The following is a 14,724-nucleotide window of genomic DNA, read 5'->3' on the forward strand; positions in this document are numbered from 1 at the left end:
TCCATTATTACAACCTCTCGATATACCCCCAACCTTGAAAAATGGACCTTGCCGTTGGTGGGGAGGCTTGCGTGACTCAGCGATACAGATGGCCGTACCGTAGGTGCAACCACAACGGAGGGGTATCTGTTGAGAGGCCAGACAAACATGTGGTTCCCGAAGAGGGGCAGCAGCCTTTTCAGTAGTTGCAGGGGCAACAGTCTGGATGATTGACTGATCTGGCCTTGTAACATTAACCAAAACGGCCTTGCTGTGCTGGTACTGCGAACGGCTGAAAGCAAGGGGAAACTACAGCCGTAATTTTTCCCGAGGAAATGCAGCTTTACTGTATGATTAAATGATAATGGCGCCCTCTTGGGTAAAATATTCCGGAGGTAAAATAGTCCTCCATTCGGATCTCCGGGCGGGGACTACTCAAGAGGACGTCGTTATCAGGAGAAAGAAAACTGGTGTTTTACGGATCGGAGCGTGGAATGTGAGATCCCTTAATCGGGCAGGTAGGTTAGAAAATTTAAAAAGGGAAATGGATAGGTTAAAGTTAGATATAGTGGGAATTAGTGAAGTTCGGTGGCAGGAGGAATAAGACTTTTGGTCAAGTGATTACAGCGTTATAAATACAAAATCAAATAGGGGTAATGCAGGAGTAGGTTTAATAATGAATAAGAAAATAGGAGTGCGCGTTAGCTACTACAAACAGCATAGTGAACGCATTATTGTGGCAAAGATAGACACAAAGCCCATGCCTACTACAGTAGTACAAGTTTATATGCCAACTAGCTGTGCAGATGATGAAGAAATAGATAAAATGTATGACGAGATAAAAGAAATTATTCTGGTAGTGAAGGGAGACGAAAATATAATACTCATGGGTGACTGGAATTCGTCAGTAGGAAAAGGGAGAGAAGGAAACGTAGTAGGTGAATAGGATTGGGGGGAAGAAATGAAAGAGGAAGCCGTCTTGTAGAATTTTGCACAGAGCATGACTTAATCATAGCTAACACTTGGTTCAAGAATCATAAAAGAAGGTTGTATCCCTGGAAGAATCCTGGAGATACTAAGAGGTATCAGATACATTATATAATGGTAAGACAGAGATTTAGGAACCAGGTTTTAAATTGTAAGACATTTCCAGGGGCAGATGTGGATTCTGACCACAATCTATTGGATATGAACTGCAGATTGAAACTGAAGAAACTGCAAAAAGGTGGGAATTTAAGGAGATGGGACCTGGATAAACTGAAAGAACCAGAGGTTGTAGAGAGTTTCAGGGAGAGCATAAGGGAACAATTGACAGGAATGGGCGAAAGAAATACAGTAGAAGAAGAATGGGTAGCTCTGAGGGATGAAGTAGTGAAGGCAGCAGACGATCAAGTAGGTAAAAAGACGAGGGCTAATAGAAATCCTTGGGTAACAGAAGAAATATTGCATTTAATTGATGAAAGGAGAAAATATAAAAATGCAGTAAATGAAGCAGGCAAAAAGGAATACAAACGTCTCAAAAATGAGATCGACAGGAAGTTTAAAATGGCTAAGCAGGGGTGGCTAGAGGACAAATGTAAGGATGTAGAGGCTTGTCTCACTAGGGGTAAGATAGATACTGCCTACAGGAAAATTAAAGAGGCCTTTGGAGAGAAGAGAACCACTTGTATGAATATCAAGAACTGAGATGGCAACCCAGTTCTAAGCAAAGAATGGAAGGCAGAAAGGTGGAAGGAGTATATAGAGGCTTTATACAACGGCGATGTGCTTGAGGACAATATTATGGAAATGGAAGAGGATGTAGATGAAGACGAAATGGAAGATAAGATACTGCGTGAAGAGTTTGACAGAGCACTGAAAGACCTGAGTCGAAACAAGGCCCCGGGAGTAGACAACATTCCATTAGATCTACTGATGGCCTTGGGAGAGCCAGTCATGACAAAACTCTACCATCTGGTGAGCAAGATGTATGAGACAGGCGAAATACCCACAGACTTCAAGAAGAATATAATAATTCCAATCCCAAAGAAAGCAGGTGTTGACAGATGTGAAAATTACCGAACTATCAGTTTAATAAGTCACAGCTGCAAAATACTAACGCGAATTCTTTACAGACGAATGGAAAAACTGGTAGAAGCGGACCTCGGGGAAGATCAGTTTGGATTCCGTAGAAATGTTGGAACACGCGAGGCAATACTAACCTTACGACTTACCTTAGAAGAAAGATTAAGAAAAGGAAAACCTACGTTTCTAGCATTTGTAGACTTAGAGAAAGCTTTCGTCAATGTTAACTGGAATACTCTCTTTCAAATTCTGAAGGTGGCAGGGGTAAAATACAGGGAGCGAAAGGCTATTTACAATTTGTACAGAAATAAGAGTCGAGGGACATGAAAGGGAAGCAGTGGTTGGGAAGGGAGTGAGACAGGGTTGTAGCCTCTCCCCGATGTTATTCAATCTGTATATTGAGCAAGCAGTAAAGGAAACAAAAGAAAAATTCGGAGTAGGTATTAAAATTCATGGAGAAGTAGTGAAAACTTTGAGGTTCGCCGATGACATTGTAATTCTGTCAGAGACAGCAAAGGACTTGGAAGAGCAGTTGAACGGAATGGACAGTGTCTTGAAAGGAGGATGTAAGACGAACATCAACAAAAGCAAAACGAGGATAATGGAATGTAGTCAAATTAAATCGGGTGATGCTGAGGGAATTAGATTAGGAAATGAGACACTTAAAGTAGTAAAGGAGTTTTGCTATTTAGGGAGTAAAATAACTGATGATGGTCGAAGTAGAGAGGATATAAAATGTAGACTGGCAATGGCAAGGAAATCGTTTCTGAAGAAGAGAAATTTGTTAACGTCGAGTATAGATTTAAGTGTAAGGAAGTCGTTTCTGAAAGTATTTGTATGGAGTGTAGCCATGTATGGAAGTGAAACATGGACGATAACTAGTTTGGACAAGAAGAGAATAGAAGCTTTCAACATGTGGTGGTACAGAAGAATGCTGAAGATAAGGTGGGTAGATCACGTAACTAATGAGGAGGTATTGAATAGGATTGGGGAGAAGTTTGTAGCACAACTTGACTAGAAGAAGGGATCGGTTGGTAGGACATGTTTTGAGGCATCAAGGGATCACAAATTTAGCATTGGAGGGCAGCGTGGAGGGTAAAAATCGTAGAGGGAGACCAAGAGATGAATACACTAATCAGATTCAGAAGGATGTAGGCATGGAGAGCTGCATCAAACCAGTCTCAGGACTGAAGACCACAACAACTCGATATACCACAGCATCATCCGCTAAAAGCCTCAGTGAATTTCCGATGATATCCACAAGATCATTTATGTATATTGTGAATAGCAACGGTCCTACGACACTCCCCTGCGGCACACCTGAAATCACTCTTACTTCGGAAGACTTCTCTCCATTGAGAATGATATTCTGCGTTCTGTTATCTAGGAACTCTTCAATCCAATCACTCAATTTTTCTGATAGTCCATATGTTCTTACTTTGTTCATTAAACGACTGTGGGGAACTGTATCGAACGCCTTGCGGAAGTCAAGAAACACGGCATCTACCTGGGAACCCGTGTCTATGGCCCTCTGAGTCTCGTGGACGAATAGCGCGAGCTGGGTTTTACACGATCGTCTTTTTCGAAACCCATGCTGATTCCTACAGAGTAGACTTCTAGTCTCCAGAAAAGTCATTATACTCGAACATAATACGAGTTCTAAAATTCTACAACTGATCGACGTTAGATATATAGGTCTATTGTTCTGCATATCTGTTCGACGTCCCTTCTTGAAAACGGGAATGACCTGTGCCCTTTTCCAATCCTTTTGAACGCTACGCTCTTCTAGAGACCTACGGTACACCGCTGCAAGAAGGGGGGCAAGTTCCTTCGCGTACTCTGTGTAAAATCGAATTGGTATCCCATCAGGCGCAGCGGTCTTTCCTCTTTTAGGCGATTTTAATTGTTCCTCTATCCCTCTGTCGTCCATTTCGATATCTACCATTTTGTGATCTGTGCGACAATCTAGAGAGGAAACTACAGTGCAGTCTTTCTCTGTGAAATAGCTTTGGAAAAAGTCATTTAGTATTTCGGCCTTTAGTCTGTCATCCTCTGTTTCAGTATCATTTTGGTCACAGAGGTTCTGGACATTCTGTTTTGATCCACCTACCGCTTTGACATAAGACCAAAATTTCTTATGATTTTCTGCCAAGTCAGTACTAGAATTTTACTTTCGAATTCATTGAACGCCTCTCGTATAGCCCTCCTCATGCTGACTGGGTGTTGTGTGATGTCCTTAGGTTAGTTAGGTTTAAGTAGTTCTAAGTTCTAGGGGACTGATGACCATAGATGTTAAGTCCCATAGTGCTCAGAGTCATTTGAACCTCCTCATGCTACTTAGACTTGAAGGGCGCTGAGTGAGTCTGAGCAGAGGACACAATTGAAAAGGATTTGTCGCCGAATGCACTCCGTGGCCTGATACAGGGAGAAGAGCTCGTCTGTAAATACTGAGCAGTGTGCCGGAAGCCTATATCGAAACAACTCGGGTGCCACTGACGAAAGCTGTTGAAAGCAGTTTTGGATAACAACGGGTTTCCTACAAGTTAGGCATGGTGATATGTTTTGCTTTCGGTATTTCCGCGTCTTTGTGCAACTCCTGTATGTCAACAAATCCAGTATTTTCTTCGATATCAGAAGAACAAGTCAGAGAAAAAAAAACTGGTGCTTTCAGACAATATGACGTCAGTTCGATAACTCCACATCTAGTCTCGATAGCGGCCTCCATTTGACAATAATGAGACTCCAGAAGTTTCTACAGACCTCCCGAAGAACTATAAAATTGCAAGGACGTTGACTTCTACATTTCCCCGGTCTTTCGAACTGTTCCATCGTTTTTTTAAGGAATTAAAGTTGTTCAAGTGTTCAAGTGTCTGAGCGTTCGCCAAACTAGGATCATATACGCGCAGTCCTGTAATCAATGGAGTTTGATTTTGGAAGACAGAAGCGTCCACATTATATTCATAAATGAAGACGTGGAAAATGTGAAACACTTGGTCATTGCGAATGTTTGAATGAACGTCCCCCATCCTGAATTACACACTCCACACGGTAAGAGGTAAATGCTTCAAAGGGCTGACTACGCTCTCGACGCCTTCCATCATTTGAAAACAGATAAAATCGTGGGATGTCGAACCGCACTATCGGCCTCCAAAAAAATGGTTCAAATGGCTCTGAGCACTATGGGACTCAACTGCTGTGGTTATCAGTCCCTAGAACTTAGAACTACTTAAACCTAACCAACCTAAGGACATCACAAACATCCATGCCCGAGGCAGGATTCGAACCTGCGACCGTAGCAGTCCCACGGTTCCGGACTGCGCGCCTAGAACCGCGAGACCACCGCGGCCGGCTATCGGCCTCCAGTCAGCTATTGTCCAATTTCTGTGTTGAATGGTCCACTGAGGATGTGCCTTTTTCTGTGCGGCTGCGAGCAGCGTCTTCTTACAACAACGCGCTTCCAGCTGTCCATTGCATGTATGTTCTTTCGTATTGTCCACTAGGCAACTAGTTGAGATAATAGATATGATTTAAATTTCTTTTTTAAAAAAAACCATGGTAGCCGCATTATCTCTTAATACTTCCTTTATTTCAGAACCATACTTTGGGTGATGCTGAGGTAATTAGATTAGGAAATGAGACGCTTAAAGTAGTAAATGAGTATTGCTATTTGGGGGCAAAATCACTGATGATTGTCGAAGTAGAGAGGATATAAAAAGTAGACTGGCAATGGCAAGGAAAGCACTTCTGAAGAAGAGAAATTTGTTAACATCGAGTATAGATTTAAGTGTCAGGAAGTCGTTTCTGAAAGTATTAGTATGTAGTGTAGCCATGTATGGAAGTGAAACATGGACGATAAATATTATAAAAATAAGAGAATAGAAGCTTTCGAAATGTGGTGCTATAGAAGAATGCTGAAGATTAGATATGTCGATCACATAACTAATGAGGAGATACTGAATATAATTGGGGAGAAGAGAAATTTGTGGCACAACTTGTCTAAAAGAAGGGATCGTTTGGTAGGGCATATTCTGAGGTATCAACGGACCACCAATTTAGCATTGGAGGGCAGTGTGGAGGGTAAAAATCGCAGAGGGAAACCAAAAGATGAATACACTAAACAGATTCAGAAGGATGTAGGTTGCAGTAGGTACTGGGAGATAAAGAACCTTGCACAGGATAGAGTAGCATGGAGAGCAGCATCAAACCAGTTTCTGGACTGAAGACCACAACAACAACTACAACTTCGGTCCTTGCAGTTTATGATCTCCTTGGTAGCCCATCTCTGTAAGTATTTGCACCACGTACGTCTAGCATTCATTTATGACTATGGAACGGTTACATGTCTCCATTTAATATGGTCTCCTAATGGGTTATGTTGGAATTTGAACCATTTGAATAATTCACTATGTAATATTTTTATATTACTAATATTTTATCACAGGAAATATTTGTAGGTTACCTTTAATTTTATCTTAGTGACCTCTTTCTTGTAACGTTTGCCAGCCTTCAGTTGGTATGTAACAGTGTTTCTTCTGTCTCTTTTTATGCACTCTCTAAGAGTCATATTTCCATACTTCTCGTTAGCCGCTTCTTTCAGGCACACCATGTGCCAACGGTATCTGTAACACTGCTTCACCTGCGCTGCTTAGTGGCCTAGCCATCTTACTGCAGGCATACGCACGTCTCCACCACATGGCTTTTGCAGACATGTGTTGATTTTTCATTACTATGCAAACGCAGGTTCATTCCATACATTTTTTCGCGGTGTCTTATTTCGGCTCCTTTTTAGGTCCATACCCACGGCTCATAGTTCTCATGTACTCTACTTGCGGCTGCTACCCACTGAAATTTTGGATTTCTCATTTTGTAACTATCCAATTTAAGCGGTTCTGAAAATTTGAACTCCACCCGAACGTTCGGAGACCGTGTATCTTTAGCGACCCAATTTTAAAATAGTTATGTATTTGTTCCCCTCTCTTTCTCGTTTAGTTGCTTTTTTTACCGTTATTATACTTTCCAATTCTCATTATAATTTTCAGAAATCTGTTCACCTGACGATGCGATTAAATTATCGCGAAACAGGTCGTGTATGATCCTGTAGTAAACGAAGTATTAACATCCAATATAGCTATTATAAGCAGTTTAGAAGATTTTTATGGTTTAATAATTTTTCATAACTTTCATAATTTTTTTTAATATTTCTGTTTTGTATCCAAGTTGTGGATACCCAAACGGTGAAACAATATGTTAGTTGAGATGAAACTGCATTCACTGTGAGTTTACTTAGGGCGTGAAACTGATTGTCTTTGACAAGCCCTTAAACTAGCTTCTGGTCGGCATCTGTTAGGAGTTTTTCACTATCATTATTCTTACATCTTGGTACTTGCCTGTCAGTACTACAACATGTCTTGTAGACCCTCTGCGTTGATACACCGAGAAACTAAGCCAATTCATTCACGGTCTGGTCATGGGGACGTCCAAAGAGGACAGCTCCTTTCTGCTATTTTGTCCCACGTCGACCCGTCTTTTGTGCTATCAGGATCGCTGTGTATTTTCAGTATATAACAGCCTGGCACATACGCACAACATAACAGTTTATTCATTTTTTTAAAACTTTCAGATAATTATCTCCACTACGGTTAGACGTTCATGGCTTGTTTCCCCTTTTGAAGGGTATTTGTGTATAGATGCTAAACCAGTGAAACAAATTGAAATTTTTGATAGTTGCGCTTCTGTTTATTTATCACTGCAAAACAAACCATTGGATATCACTGCCGCAGTTAATTTGATCTCAGTGACTCATGACGTCACTGTTTGAGTATCAAGCTTGTTGTATGTGCATGTCATAGAGACCTGATCTTTAATTCAGTTGTTAGGTAATGTACAGCTAATTTGACATAATGGTGAATTCTCTACATAATTCAGCGTTTCACACTATAAAAGGTAGTCCACCACAGAGTGTCCGTTTTATACACATGTAAATTACACTGACTAAAGAGGGATGATTACAGGAAGGTACTGCTACAAGCGTACTTAACTGTAATTATCATTGTTTTACTAAAATAAAATTTAATAGGAATATCGTTCTTGAATGTATGAAACTATGCAAGTTGATCTGTGTTTGAAAATTAATTGGTGTTATATATTCAGGGCTGAGAAACAGAGGGTGTCCATAAACTATCTTTACAAATGGTTTAAATGGCTCTGAGCACTATGGGACTTAACTACTGTGGTCATTAGTCCCCTAGAACTTAGAACTACTTAAACCGAACTAACCTAAGGACATCACACACAGCCATGCCCGAGGCAGGATTCGAACCTGCAACCGTAGCAGTCGCGCGGTTCCGGACGGCGCGCCTAGAACCGCTAGACCACCGCGGCCGGCAACTATCTTTACAACTTAAGTCTTTAATAACTTTTAAACTATACTAGACTAGATGTTAATAAATGGTTTTCAATATGAGGTAAGAGAACTCATAAAGATTTTTCCCTTCCAGGTGACCCAATATTGACGCAAAATTGAACTTGTAAACCTGATAAAATGTAGACGCTAGAGGAGAAATCCCACTGTGTGGCCTAGTTCATACAGGCGGCGTTTGACGCCCAAGTGCAATGAAACGTTCGAACGCTGTGCGGAAGGCAACTACCGCCGAGGCCAGCTATTCGGGATTGGCATACGTCATTTGTGAAAACAGGTAGTGTTCTCCATAGAAAGTGGGTGGATCAGCCAACTGTTTCCGACGCGTGGACAAAGTACCGCCAGGCTTCTGCAAAGAGTCCGATAAAATCTGTGCGTACGGCGACCAGAGAGTTGGAAATGAGACGATCAGCAGAGCACAATCTCTTGCACAAGAGGTTACGGCTATTTCCCCAGACGGTGTAGCTGGTTCAGGCAACAAAGCCTTCGGACACACTTCAGCATGAACAGTTTGCAGCAGATATGCTAGGCACCAGTGACGGAAACAATGACTTTTTGGAAAATAGTTGATTTTATTGTAGGGATAAGTTTCATGTATCCTGCAAAATGAGTCGTCATAACGTTCGTGTATAGGATTCACAGCATCTTCATGTTACACATGATACGGAAATAGACAGTCCCAAGGTCAATGTCTGTGCGGACTGATACACAGTTGCACAGTTGCAGTCTCCCGACAATGGAGGTGTTTACCTGGAAATGTTACAAGAGTTTGTAGTGCCACAATTGGAACAGCTGTGACCTGATGTCATATTCCAGCAGGATGCGGCAATACCCCAAAGGCTCCTAAATGTCCGTCACTTTCTAGATGAAAAGTTTTCGGATGGGTCTATTGGATGAGATGGTCTGACTCGATGGCGAACCCGATCCCCTGCCCTTACACCTCTAGACATTTTCCTGTGGGGTTTTGGAAAGCATCTGTGTACCGAACCAAGGTTAGAGGCCCAGAGGACTTGAAGGCAAGCATTCCCAATGCATTTGAATATCCCACTGAGGAAATCTTGAAACGGGACGTGGAGAGAAATGGAATTCCGAGTAGACAATATCTTGTGACAATAAGGGTGCACCAACTGATGTGTATAAATGAAAAAAAAAAAAGCTTTATGAGTTATCTTATCACAAGTTGAAAACCATTTGTTAATATCTGGTATAGTCTTAAAGGTATTACAGTGTTAATTTGTAAAGATAATTTATGGACACACTGTATTACACTAAATATATTATAACGTGTATATTGAGAGTAATTGTGGTGCTATTATAAAGCCTTGAAGGATGCCTACCTGTATTTCTCTCCAGTGGTTGTTTTGCTTGGTATTCATTCCACACTGTCAGTAATCTACGAGACGTGATTCAGTCAGTTTCCTGGTTGTGACGGTGTCCGTCAAGTTTACGGCACGGAGAGACTGCGTGGTTGAAGGTTGATATGTCGAGAGTCGCAGCAACTCCGAGCTCCGGGACTTCGTGTTGTTACGCTCCTCGGCTGCCTTCAAACTAGCAAGCAGCAGATTCTGGAGCGCGAGATATTTGAAACCGCATCTGTCTCGTTAGCAGAGGGCGTACGCCGTTCCGCGGTAGCCAGCGTTTAATCAGACTAGCCAACATTTAATTACTGCTCTCTGGCAGCAGATATGCGCGGACGGGTCGGAAGACGGCGTCAAGACGGCACGGGGGGGGGGGGGGAGGGGGGGGCGCTGCCGACGGCGCGAAGTTGGCGAGAAGCACGGGAAAAGGGGGGGAGGGGAGGGGAAGGGAGCTGGGCTCAACAATTGACAGGCGTAAAAATGCGTGACGTGCGGGAGAACGGGCCCGTCCACGAGCTCTGCAAAGACGAGGGCCGCGCAGCGGTGCTGAAGTCGAAGTCGTCTCATTCTGAGATTTCAGCGTCCGTGGTCAAGAAAAATCTCCATCTCGAGACGGGAGCTGACAGGTTTGGAATAGTTGATGGAGGGAAACGGCAGGGATATCTCCTGGCCTTTCGACCTCAGAAGATTTAGGCGCTTCAAATGGTTCAAATGGCTCTGAGCACTATGGGACTTAACAGCTATGGTCATCAGTCCCCTAGAACTTAGAACTACTTAAACCTAACTAACCTAAGGACATCACACAACACCCAGCCATCACGAGGCAGAGAAAATCCCTGACCCCGCCGGGAATCGAACCCGGGAACCCGGGCGTGGGAAGCGAGAACGCTACCGCACGACCACGAGATGCGGGCTAGGCACTTCTTCCGACGTACTGATAACCTCAGCAATGCGGCAGATTTTGCAGATGACGTAAGTACCCAATAAAATTTCATGTATGTTTACGTAGTAATGGTGTAACTCCTGTATATGAGAAGAAAGGAGACGCATAATGCGTAAAAGAAATTTATAGCCATGAGCTTGCTCAGCGTCCTCTATGTACGAGGCGTATTCCGAAATTAAGGTCCGATCGCGAAACGGAAACCAAAGTGAAAATCAAAAGTTGATAGTGTTGAGACGGTAACCAGCCACAAAATCTTTCAGTTCCTTTATTCAAAGGGTACCGTTACCGGTTTCGAATCGTTGTGATTCATCTTCAGACGGTTTACACGCTTTTCTTATGACATGTGGTGTGTTTTTTACAGATTAATTGTCCTAAAATATTAATAATACATAATTATAAGCACGCCATACACAGATGGAAGTGAAACATGGACGATAAATAGTTTGTACAAGAAGAGAATAGAAGCTTTTGAAATGTGGTGCTACAGAAGAAGGCTGAAGATTAAATGGGTAGATCACATAACTAATGAGGAGGTATTGAATAGGACTGGGGAGAAGAGGAGTTTGTGGCACAACTTGACAAGAAGAAGCGATCGGTTGATAGGACATGTTCTGAGGCATCAAGGGATCACCAATTTAGTATTGGAGGGCATCGAGGAGGGTAAAAATCGTAGAGGGAGACCAAGAGATGAATACACTGAACAGATTCAGAAGGATGTAGGCTGCAGTACGTATTGGGAGATGAAGAAGCTTGCACAGGATAGAGTAGCATGGAGAGCTGCATCAAACCAGTCTCAGGACTGAAGACCACTACAACAACAACACAGATGGTTGCGTTACAGATTTTCGTTGCATGTGACTTACGTGAAATGTCGGTTTGGAGTGTTTGTTTTCATAACATTCTTCCAACAGATGTGAATACACTCCCACTGTATTCTTACTGTTGCACACGTAAATTTTTCTCACTGAACACTTTAGATTTGTCACTGAGAAGATTTCTACCACGCACCACATGTTTTGATACATACAAAGAGCTTACAAACATATGAGTATCAAAGATGCTATGATAATCGTAACATTTGAAGATGTCCTATGTTTGGAAGGATCATATATTCACTTACGCAACTGAAATGCCTTTTACACTAGTACAGAGACATTGATTTTTTGAGTTGACACCGTTACAATAATTATAGAGTAAGTTTTTCCTTAGTACTGTATAGGTAAAATAGTACAGTATTTAATTACATTTAGCATCAAGAGAATTAAAGTAACATATAAATTTGCTACTTGATCAGCAGATAGGCATACTAATATTATTTGCTTTGGAGGTTGGAAAATAATTTTTGGAAATTTTCCAGGAAATGGGTGTTAGCTAACTCAGTTTGTGCATTAAGGATACAGTCTGGGGTGCTGTTTGTGTGTGTGTGTGTGTATTTCTATTTCTTCTAATATATTCATAGTGGCTCCTTTTTCTGCTAGATGTAAAATTTTTAAGTTGTTCTCAATGTTTCCCACTGAATGGTTTTATTCAGCAATATGGGCTGCAAATGCAGATTTGTTCAAGTTACCGAGTCTTAAAGCCTGAATGTGTTCTTTGTACCTAATTTCAAAACTACTGCCTGTCTGTCCAATGTACGTAGAATTTTGGGCATGTATCACATTTGAGTTTGCATATTCCTGATTCACGGTAGGGACTCTTGGAGGTATTTACATCATGAATTACTTTTTGTTGTAATTTTTTATTTGTAGAAAAACTGATTGCAAAATCAAAAGTGTTTTATTTGCAATAGTTAGCCGCACCTTCCGGCAACGAAGTCGGCGCTCCGTCTGAAACATTTGTCGTAGCGTTGTACCAACTTTCCAATACCCTCGTAATAGAAGGCGGCTGCCTGCACATTTCCCCGATTCTCTACGCTGATCTGCAGTATGTTTTCTGCGCCAAAACGCTGACTTCATAGCCAGCGGTTCATGTCAGCAGAGATGAAAATCAGAGGGAAAAAAGTCCGGGATGTATGGAGGCCGATCAAACACTTCCCATCGAAAACGCTGCAGGGGTGTCCTCACTGCCCCTGAAGAGTGCGGCCGAGAACTGTAATGAAGAAGGAAATGCGTGACAGTTACGTTCTGTGGGCTGCATCGAATCAGGCGAAATCTCTCACAGGCACTCGTACTTAGCGGCAGACACTGTTTTCTAGCCATCTTTACGTGCTCACTGTCCGCTGAGAACTGAAAAGGCAGACGTGACGCGATCAATAGGGATAAAAGAGACACTGTCCAATACACCTATGAAAAGCTTTGTCGGATTTTCACTGTGGTTTCCATTTCGCGACCGATCGGGCCTTACTTTGGGAATAAGCCTCGTATATGTAAAAAGCAGTGTCCTGACTTACTGACTGACTCATAAGCGCTCAGTCCAAACCGTTAACTATAGAAACCAGAAACTTTGAGAGGGTGTCGATCATACAATGTAGGCGTCGCTTAAGAAGGGACTTTACGAAATTGCACCTCTAATGGGATGAAATAGGGAATGAAAAGTTTTTTGAAAATACGTTGCTATTAAGCCAGTTTTGAGGGTATAACTACGAAAACTGGTATTAGTTGCCTGGTCAAAATGTAAAAAAACGTCTTTCAGCATACTTAAAAATTCAACTGCTTAGTGGGTAACGCAATGGGTGACGGGTTTTTTGAAAAATAAATAATTATTAAAGATCTACTAAAGCATTTATATGAAAATTAGTATTCGATTCCTCGGTTAGGAACTTTAAAGAAAAACTTGTGCTTCATTATTTCTGGAAGTCCAGTCCCCTAAGAGGATGAAGTATGGAATGAAAAGTATTATGAAACGATCTCATTACGAAACCTTTTTAAAGCAAAAGCTTTGAATATTTCTATTTGGCTTCTGCCTTGCAAATTAAAAAAAAATGTCACACTCTTTTTGGAAATTCAATCCCTGAGGTATGAAATAGGTATGAAAACTTTTAAGAAAATATTTATTTGAATTAAAGAAAATTTAAACGAAATCTATGAAAACAGTTATTTCATATTTCAGTTACAAACAAAGAAATATGTGTTAGGGAATGAAGGTTTCTACGGAAATATCAGCAAGAAAACACAAAAGACTTGATAAATAGTAACCTCGAACTCAACCTACCAGAATCGCTTTCCGATCAAAAGTACATTCTGGAAAGTCCATGCTTCTATGTCCTTAACTAGAAGTAAAAGCTTAGAAACTAAACTCCTCCCAAATAGGCCATTAAGGCCCAATTGGACCGACCGGCCACCGTGTCATCTTCAGTCCACAGCAGGTGTCACTTGAAGCAAATATGGGGGGGGGGGGGGGGGCATGTGGTCAGCATACCGCTCTCCCGGCCGTATGTCAGTTTCCGAGACCGGAGCCGCTACTTCTCAATCAAGTAGCTCCTCAGTTTGCCTCACAAGGGCTGAGTATACCCCGCTTGCCAACAGCGCTCAGCAGACCGGATGGTCACCCATCCAAATACTATCCCAACCCGACAGTGCTTAACTTCGGTGATCTGACGGGAACCGGTGTTACCACTGCGACAACACTGCTGGCAAAAGTTTAGAAGGGTTGCGATTTGTGGAGAACATAAAAATTCCATTACAGAAAAGCAAAAAGAAATTCTGAGCGGACCGTAGACTCTATGTTGTTGTTGTGGTCTTCAGTCCTGAGACTGGTTTGATGCAGCTCTCCATGCTACTCTATCCTGTGCAAGCTTCTTCATCTCCCAGTACCTACTGCAACCTACATCCTTCTGAATCTGCTTAGTGTATGCATCTCTTGGTCTCCCCCTACGATTTTTACCCTCCACGCTGCCCTCCAATACTAAATTGGTGATCCCTTGATGCCTCAGAACATGTCCTACCAACCGATCCCTTCTTCTGGTCAAGTTGTGCCACAAACTCCTCTTCTCCCCAATCCTATTCAGTACCTCCTCATTAGTT

General features: G+C 42.0%; 1 pseudogene; it reads right to left on the bottom strand.

The window, feature by feature from the left end:
• Nucleotides 1-14,217: 14,217 nt before the first annotated feature.
• On the bottom strand, nucleotides 14,218-14,335 carry LOC126204694 (5S ribosomal RNA; annotated as a pseudogene).
• Nucleotides 14,336-14,724: the final 389 nt, after the last annotated feature.

The sequence above is a fragment of the Schistocerca nitens genome, chromosome 9, assembly GCF_023898315.1.
Source record: "Schistocerca nitens isolate TAMUIC-IGC-003100 chromosome 9, iqSchNite1.1, whole genome shotgun sequence".
Classification (NCBI taxonomy): Eukaryota; Metazoa; Arthropoda; class Insecta; order Orthoptera; family Acrididae; genus Schistocerca; species Schistocerca nitens.